The 9,749-nt window shown below is 32.5% G+C and overlaps 1 long non-coding RNA gene across 1 annotated transcript; it reads right to left on the reverse strand.

Annotated features, from left to right (window-relative positions):
- Positions 1–714: 714 nt before the first annotated feature.
- On the reverse strand, positions 715–9,172 carry LOC131035493 (uncharacterized). Its single transcript, XR_009359250.1, has 3 exons — positions 9,126–9,172; positions 8,816–8,867; positions 715–923 (listed from the first exon to the last, which is right to left on the reverse strand). It is a non-coding gene; the product is annotated as an uncharacterized LOC131035493 (long non-coding RNA).
- Between the last annotated feature and the right edge of the window lie 577 nt (positions 9,173–9,749).

The following is a 9,749-nucleotide window of genomic DNA, read 5'->3' on the forward strand; positions in this document are numbered from 1 at the left end:
CTTTAACTTAGTGCATGCAAACTTAACTTTTTTTTCCTCTGTCATAGACTTCCACTCAAAAAATTTCTCCATCTCATTCAACCAATCAATCAACTCCTCTGGTTTAAGACTACCTACATATTCTGAAACTTCAACTTTAATTCCTTCATTCTTCCCTTCTAATGCCTTAAGCATCCTCTCTTCAAAATTTCCATGATTTACTGGTTCTTCTTCAAACTCTTCAGACTGATCTGTATCTCCTTCTTCCGAACCTTCATCAGAATTATCTTCCCTTTGCCTCATTCTCTGATATTCCATTATATTCGTGAGCTGTGCAACCTACCTTTGGAGGTTTTGCATGTCTCTATGCATCTGAGCAAGACCTCTTCCTCTTTCTCTCCCAACCATCTTCCTGCTCTAATACCAGATGATGTACCCTGTTAAAACATAATCAATATAACAAAGAATAATTAGAAATAACACAAGTCTAGATCAAATGTTCTTCATTATTCTTCTGTAACTCCAACCATTTTTCCATTACAATGACAAAGTCCCTATTTTAAACAATCACCAAAAAATTCATTTTTGGGCAGATTTTTACAAAATCCAAAAATTGCCATTTAAGGAAATTTTCAAATCTATCCCAAAAATTACGAAATCTTCTAGAAATCTAAAAAAAAATTCCTACGACACAAATTAACAACTTTCTAATCTTAAAAAGATTACGAGCTGAAAATTAACTAAAAAACCAACTTTCTAAAAAAATCGAAAAAAGAGTAAAAGCCAATTTTGAGGCCTTAGATGAAGGAATCCGACCCTGAAAATGTAGGGCCCTACCGAAGTTTGTTCGGTCGACAATCCAATCAACTCCTCAAGATCTACGTCCACGTAAAATTTCAGCCCAATCGGACAACCGAGTCAAAAGTTATGACCCCGCGAAGTCCCTGCATCAATAAGTAAATAGTTAGTTATATTTCAATACCTCTCCTATAAATTATGCAATAGAAGTCTTAATAAAATAAAAATAAGAAAATAGATATTATCACATTCCAAATCTATAATAAAGGGCAATACATCATATCCTTTTCTCTTGTTTCCTTCTTTTGCGATTTCATTTAATGTGTTATACATACTTAAGAAATACATTTTCATTTCTTCAGTCATATGTCCACTCCAAAGATATCCCACCTAAAAGCATATCAATTAGAAAAGACAAAAAATTCAAGAAATAGAAACATTTTAGAAAGATACAATATTGATCAAAGTATATGACATTAACGATTGGAAACTTATGCATTAAATATTTTTGTGAAAAAAATATTTATTAATTTATTTGTAATTTAATCAAAATAACAAATTATTATATTTTAAATTTTTTATTTGAAATTTTAAACACTTTTTTAACATCCCGATTATATAGCTTAGAAAATTTTAACATTACTATAATTGCTTAAAAAAATAAATTTGATAATTATTTGATTTTAATGTTACTTGAATCTCTATCTACAAATTTGTACATAATTAATTATACTTCAATACAACTCATATAAAATATAAACTAAAGGGCCTAGTAAAGTAAAGATAGAAAATTAAATATTATCACATTCCAAATTTGTAATATAGGGGCAATACATCATATCCTTGTCTCTTGCTTCTTTCATGTGTGGTTTCAGTTATTTGTTATACATACTTAGGAAACAAGTTTTCATTTCTTGAGACATGATGTCCATTAGAGTGACATCCCACTTAAAAGTATATCAATTAGAAAAGACAAAAAAAATTAAAAAAATAGAAATACTTTAGAAAGAAGAGTATTGATCAATATATATAACATGACAATTGGAAACATATGTATAAAATATTTTTGTAAAATTATTAATTTTTTAATTTATATATATATATTTTAATGAAAATAGATTCTTAGCTAAAAAGGTTTAGTTTAAGACTTGTGCTGCTAATTAAAAGTGAATTTATGAACAAACCTCCATTAAAATACAAAAAGAAAAAGAAAAAGAAAAAGAGCTTTGACGGAGCTATAGTCCCCGCCTTTTGCAAGTAATGGGGGAATGAAGTATTAGGTTTGATAATGGAAGATAGAGAATGGAGAGTAAAGACTTTGCTAGAGAGAGTGGAAAATAAAGGCAATAATGTGCATTTTGTGGTTCAATTAAGTCTTTGATATAGGGATATTGGAGTTAAATCAAACTTCCAATACACAATCACTGATTTATAAAATGTAATATTAATTACTTAGGGGTAGCATACATGTATTTTGTGCATGTTCTGAATGTGTTCAGTTTATTATTTATTAGAATTTTATAGTTGGCAGCACCCACAAGTGCTAGAGATGGTCAAAACTAAGAATTGTGTGTGTCGAATTCAAATATAGTGAACATTTCATCAAATCTTAACTCATTAAGTGAACATTATACAATGGAGAAAAGTGAAACAATAAACTGCATAGTAAACATTTGAAATATTAAAGAATAGAGTATACATGCATAATCTGTAACACAAATTATATACTATTAAAACATGCTATGGATTTGACATCGCAAAGGTTTTTGTATTTATATATTATAATTTGGAAAATAGTTGAAAGTTGATACTGAGTACAAAAATGATAACTAGTTGTAGTTTGCTATGAACGAGTCGTGAATAGTACTATTAAATGGCAATTTGAAAAGTATCATAGGCAATGTTGTGTCTCTTCTAGATACAGATAAAGATTGGACAAGATTAATATTTACAAAAAGAAAGCATGGCGTCGAATGTTTGTAGTAATCATTTGGGAACCTGCAAAATTAACAAAATAAAGATATTAATTATAAAAGTTGGAGAGCAAGTGAAATGTGCAAATGTACACGAACAATGCTGATATCATATATGCATTGTAGATATTTTTTTAATTTTTTTTATATATATGCTGTGAGACATGGACCAGCTCTGATACCATGTGAGATTTTGCCAAGATCAAGAGGCAATGGGAAGCATAAATAAGAGAGACAAAATATATGATAGAAATAAATTGTATTCTATCAAGATGAAAATACTGATCAACTGGATCATCAATCGTTCGTTACATACAATGAATATGAGTCTTCTTATATAGGCAAGGCTATATGGATATGTGAGCACACAAACATAACATGTGGCTCAATAAGAAACAAGGGTAGGTAGGAAAACTAATATAATATTCGACATGAGGTGGATCACCCACTGAATGTGGAGTGTAACAACAAGATAAGTCCACAAAAGGTGGAAATTCTCCTACACACACTATCCCAATGTGGCACAAACACCCAAGTGTCTCATACCCACACTACTATGAAATGCATTTCCTAAGTAAACTTAAGTAAGGTGTAATAATATCCAAGATGAATAATTATTTACACCAACACCGCCCCTTAAGTGCAACTTAGGGGAATGCACTTAAGTCTACAATGCAACTAAGCAATGCAAGATGGGTCCCGGCTACTAGGCCATGTTAGGTACCCATGTACAAATGCAAATGCATGCAAACCAATGCAATGAAATCTCTCACAAAGTGGGGAAAGAGAGAAAAACCCAATGGAAAAAAACCCTCCCCCAAAAGAGAGATGAAAATTAGATACAAAGAACTCTCATAGAAGTATGTGAAGGACAAAAACCCATGTGAGGAAAAAGTCCCCCCCATATGAGAGAAGAAGAAGAGAGACTAGGAAGCCCCCCCTCAATGTGGAATCTGCACCAATGATAGAAGCTCGAAGATGAATGAAGAAACTACTCCATGAACGTCGAACAACATTCCTCCCCTTAGAAAGAAACAAAACCAAAAGTATATCCATGAAGTCTCCCCAACCATGAAGGGAAGATAAAGCAAAAATACTCATGATGAAAGGAATCTCTGAAAACTGCTCAAGTGTCCCCATGTCGATGCTGAAAGGTACCCCCTCCAAAGGTGGTAAATTGTGCCACACTGCTGAAAAAGACACTCTAAGATCTAGTGGAGATGAATGTAGAACAATATCCAAAGACTTATATGTCTCCTCAAAAGATAAAGAGACCTCCTCCAAGTGTTGTACAAAAGTATCCACAATCATGTCAACCTCTAAAGATTGATCATGTAGAGAATGCACAAGAGGGTCAGAGTTATCCCTCACAACAATCAAAGAAGGATCATCTTCATCAAAGAGAAGATGAATGTCATGAATGGTGTCTCCCAAATCTGCAATGTAGGAGTCCACAAACAAACCTGCAATGTCTGTCAAGTAGGCATCCCAATCAATTGAAGCTGGAAGACATGAAATATCTTGCTGCATTGAATCATAATAAGGCAAAACTGTCGCACTAGCTGCATCATCAGGTGCAATAGGTGGTGTGATATCAATAGAAGGAGATGAAATGCAAGGCTCAAGAATGGGGTCACATGTGAGAATCCACAAGTTCAAATGCCCAAAGTTTTCCTCAAAATCAGAATCAACAACATAGGAAGAATCAACCTCATCAATAGGACCAAAATCTGAAAAAGAGTACAATCGAGATGAAAGATCAACCACCCCAGTCGCAATGATAGCTCCACTCTCCAAGTCTCTAATGATAACTGAATCAGGTGTGAACTCCATAGTTTTCTTAGTTGCCCCATGTGTGATTTGATAGATGGAAAGAAGATTATTTGTCAAGTGGGGTACACACAACACAACATTGAAGGAGTTATCCCCAATGGCAATAGATCCTTTCCCAATCACATCCATGTATGTATGATTGCCCATCAAAATCCATGGCATGTGGCAAGGCTCAAATGTAGAAAACATAGACTGTGAAGATGCCATATGATGAGAAGCCCCTGAATCTAGAAGCCATCTCCCTAAATCATGACTTGTAGTAGCACAACGAGCTTGTCCCTTTCCTTTATTTGTCCCAAAAGAGTGATCCTTTCCTTTATCCTTGGAAGAAGAAGCTGATGTAGACATTCTAGAAGGTAGGTTGATTCTATTCTTCTCAATAAGATTCTTCAACTCATCAATATCCTTCTTATAATAATGATGTTCATCATGTCCTGACTTCTTGCAATATCCACAAAAAAGATTGTCCTTATATGATTTCCTCTTAGGTGAGAATGGTGAATCACCTTGTTGTGGAGAGGAAGATTGTGCTCCATCTTGTTGTGGTTTAGACTTAGGTTGCTTTTGATTCTTTCCTTTTCGTTGATTACTTTGATTCCCTTTGTTAGCCACCAAAGCTTGTGACTTTGAAGATTTGAGAATCCCCATCGTGGTCAACTTAGATTGCTCAAGTATCAACATCTCTGTGAATGAATCAAATGAGGGAGAAGTGTATGAGGAACCTTGAGCTAACCTATGGGTGTGAAATCTAGATACAAAGGCTAAATACTCTGAAGGAAGTTTGTCCAACAATTTATAAACCAATTGAGCATCTTTTTTGTCAACTCCACAATCCTTTAGCTTTGCTCTTAACTCAGTTGCTTTTGTGACATAATCTTGGATTGTATCAAAATCCTTGGGATCCAAAGTTGTGAGTTCACTATCAAGCTTGTATCCCTTAATATCATCAACTTGACCATAAAATTTCTTAAAAATATCCCAAGCCTCTTTAATTATTGTACACTTATCAATATGAAAAATGAGGTCATCTGATACATACTTTCTAAGAGTTCCAAGTGCCATAGCATTCTTAGTAAGCCATTCAATTTGAGCATTAGGATCAGGTGGTGTTGTAATAGTTTAATTTACATAATGAATGAGTCCTTTTTCCATTAGTTTACTCCATGCCTTAATTTTCCATGATACATAATTATGAGGAGTTAAAAGTGGAAATTTAGGAGAACCCATAGCACCAAAATGAAAAAAACACAAGATAGAGAGAGACACAATCACACAAGACACCCCCCCAAAATACTCAATCAAAAAATCCCCCCAAAATGGTGATTTTGTCACTTTATACTTAGTGCGTATGCAATGGGCCACTTGCAAAATAAGGCAAAGTGGAATTCTGATTTTAATATACAACTTCTCAAAATGAGATCTAAGAGACTTCGACAAATACTGCTAGTGATCTAAACTAAGATCCAAACAAAATGCAAGTACCAAATATACCAAAAATGGCCAAATATAGAAAGTACAATTTCTACTTAAAATCACTACAAACAGATGGCAGATTATGAAAGTAGATGAAAAAATATGCACTTTCAAAAAAAATGGCACCTGAAAAGGAGTCCATATGAGCCCAAACGAAGCCTCCAAAGTTGTAAAAATTAGGATTTTATGATTTTTGAAAAAACCTGTATCCGCAAATCAGAAAAATCTTGCACTATTATATAGATCATGAAATTCTACCCCAAAACAAAAAAAATTGCTCGAAAACCCGAGTCCGGATGAGTGAGATATCGCTATTTGAAAAATGCTTGCAAAATTATAATTTTTGGAAAATTTCCGTCGCAGCGTCAAACTTCAAATGCCTCTAGATTTAACCTTCGAAGTCCGATTTTGATGAAACAAAAGGAAAAGCTAACTTTCTAGGTCCTCCTCAATCCAATGGTAACCTCATATTTGACCCATCAAGCTTCAATAATAACCTGCAATAGAAAACTCCAAAATACACAACCCCAAATAGCATCAAATTTTTCTCAGTTAGCAAACCAATGACACTCTAATGGCTCTTATACCATGTGAGACATGGACCAGCTTTGATACCATGTGAGATTTTGCTAAGATCAAGAGGCAATGGAAAGCATAAATAAGAGAGACAAAATATATGATCGAAATAAACTGTATTCTATCAAGATGAAAATACTGATCAACTAGATCATCAATCGTTCATTACATACAATGAATACGAGCCTTCTTATATAGGCAAGGCTATATGGATATGTGAGAACACAAACATGACATGTGACTCAATAAGAAACAAGGGAAGGTAGGAAAAATAATATAATATTCCACATGAGGTGGATCACCCATTGAATGTGGAGTGTAACAACAAGATAAGTCCACAAAAGGTGGAAATTCTCCTACACACACTATCCCAATGTGGCACAAACACCCAAGTGTCTCATACCCAAACTACTATGAAATGCATTTCCTAAGTAAACTTAAGTAAGGTGTAATAATATCCAAGATGAATAATTATTTACACCAACATATGCATTGTAGATATTATTCCTATGTCAAATTACATTACATTATTTTATCAACCCCTTTCGATTGAAAATACCATAAAGCAAAACAATAAGAATCATTAAGCATATACAAATATAATGCTTTAAAAATATAAAATTTATATTATTCTTTCCAACAGAACTTCAATCTGATGTGTACATTGTCAAAAAGGGATTCAGGAAGCTTATTGAAGATTAATCCCCACTTTCCCTTCTAATTATCATGACAATGAGGAGTTGGATGGAGCTGTTCAAACTAAATTGAAGGAAAAAAAATGACGTTGCAGTTCTGTTCTTCAGCAAGATGAACAGAATAACAGTATTAATCTATATATGTATTTCCAGCCATGTCAACACAAGTCATATAGGAATATTTAGCTCTTCTGATTATGGAACCGTATACCAACTTTGAAAATTGAAATCAACTTCGTATTAATAGTTGAAGCATCAAAAAGAAAGTTAATAAACTGTTTTAGAAGTCCATAAAGTAAATATTTTGAGTCTTGTTATGCACCTATCTCTTTGATTGGAATCATCGTTGACAATCATGTTGCAAATGTTATGAGCTGTAGTACAAGAGAGAATTTCAAAAAATCAGATTTTAAGGCACATAAAACAATAGCTTGCAGAAATCTATGTACATTTGCATACGTCATGGCGGTGTAAAAATATCAAGCAGTAGTTTTTGTATTGCTATACCCATGGTAGAACTAAATTCTTTGCGACATGGCAATGAGAAATATGAAATATAGTAATAACATTGTAATAAGATGAGTAAAAAAAAAAGCCGATTCAAGTGAGAAATTCATTACAAGATATATAAAGAAATTAGGATGATAGGAGTACAAGATATATGGATCTGTTTGGGAAAGTTAGCATTACCTTGAGGAGTAGTGCGTAGTGAATGAAGATCTTGTTGGAAATGGAAAACTTCTTTTATACACTCTGCAATTTGAAATTGTATGTGCTTATCCTTGAAAAGATAGGTTCATAATGTCTAGCAGCTAGATTTGTGTCATGGAAAAGAATTGATATTGGAGCATGGCATGCATCTTTATTGAAATGCAAATATATTTTTTTGCGTGTCAAGGACCAAATGCATATTTAACCAACATGCTAACCAGTGGACACAAAATGTGTCACCCCAAAATCCAATTTCACCATTGGCATTGATTTCTATTGCCGAAAGTCTCATCTACGTAGATATGTATTTTTGTCATGTATATTATGCAAATCATGTAATATTGCTGGATGTAATTCATGTTCAAAAGAGTTCAACCTTCGTGAAGACAATGTAAGAAATGGTCCACAAGACCATTACATAGTTCATTAGGTGTATATCTACAATGAAGCAAGACATGTATTGTGTCAAATAAGAAGTCACCAACTTTGTAGTTGAATGAATCAATTTAAAAACAATGTACCTTGTCTAAAGCCTCATCAATTGATATCATATTTTGTTGGTCATGTCATTTGTATGTTTCTACTGTAATTGGATTATCTGGCGCATTTTGTTTGTTTGGACTAATGTTTGCAAGCATTTTACTAAACTAGTTAACCAATCTAAGAAACTTTGTATTTGTAATAGTGCCAACTTAAAAATATGGCATGTAGACAAAGAGGAAAGCAATTATGTTTGAAGAAATAAACAAGGAACAACTTTAAGAATTAGTTACTCACCTTGAGCAGTAAGTGTGTGGAAACTAGAACGTTGCCCTGCGTAAAATATAGCCTGCAAAACAAAAGCACAATTATATTGTCAATCCATCTGAAAATATTTGTTTTTACTTAAAAATCAGAATTTCAAATCTTCCCCAAAATGATCCATATATAGAAGCAGAAATATAGCTCTTTTGAATAGGTTGAATGTGACAATCGCAATCGAAGGAGATGAAAATGAGCAAGAAAGCCCACAAATGGATGCACAAAGAAGAAAGCAATTATGTTTGAAGAACTAAACAAGGAACAACTTTAAGAATTCATTACTCACCTTGAGCAATAAGTGTGTGGAAACTAGAATGTTGACCTATGCAAAAGATAGCTTGCAAAACAGAAGCACAATTACATTATCAATTCATCTTAAAATATTTGTTTTCGCTTAAAAATCATAATTTCAAATCTTTCCAGTTAACACAACAAATTTCAAAAATTATTTTCATCAGCGCCTTCAAAAATTAAGTAAAATAAAAAACAAACCTATAAAATTAAAAACAACTTAAATTCTATACAAGATGTTTTTTTATTCATTTTCATGTGAACATGAAATGCTAATAAAACTTATAAAACAATAAACACTAAATAGATAGAAGTATATGCATAAATTTAGTTATTTAAAACATCATTTCAAGATATAAAATATAAAAGATTAAATTAAAGAACTAGCTCTCATATTTGATTATTTTCTTGAAAACAAAATCATATTTATATTGTTTATTAATTATCTTATATTTCTATTATACAATTAAAACTCAAATCAACATTATAATTTTTTTAACTAAATAAATGCTTAAAAACACAACCATAATTCAATAATATTGAAGTAAAACTATTGAAAGTTAAATCAAAATAATTTGACATATTTATCATCCCAAATGTGTTTGTTAAAATTATTTAA

This window comes from Cryptomeria japonica, chromosome 10, assembly GCF_030272615.1.
Source record: "Cryptomeria japonica chromosome 10, Sugi_1.0, whole genome shotgun sequence".
NCBI classification, from domain to species: Eukaryota; Viridiplantae; Streptophyta; class Pinopsida; order Cupressales; family Cupressaceae; genus Cryptomeria; species Cryptomeria japonica.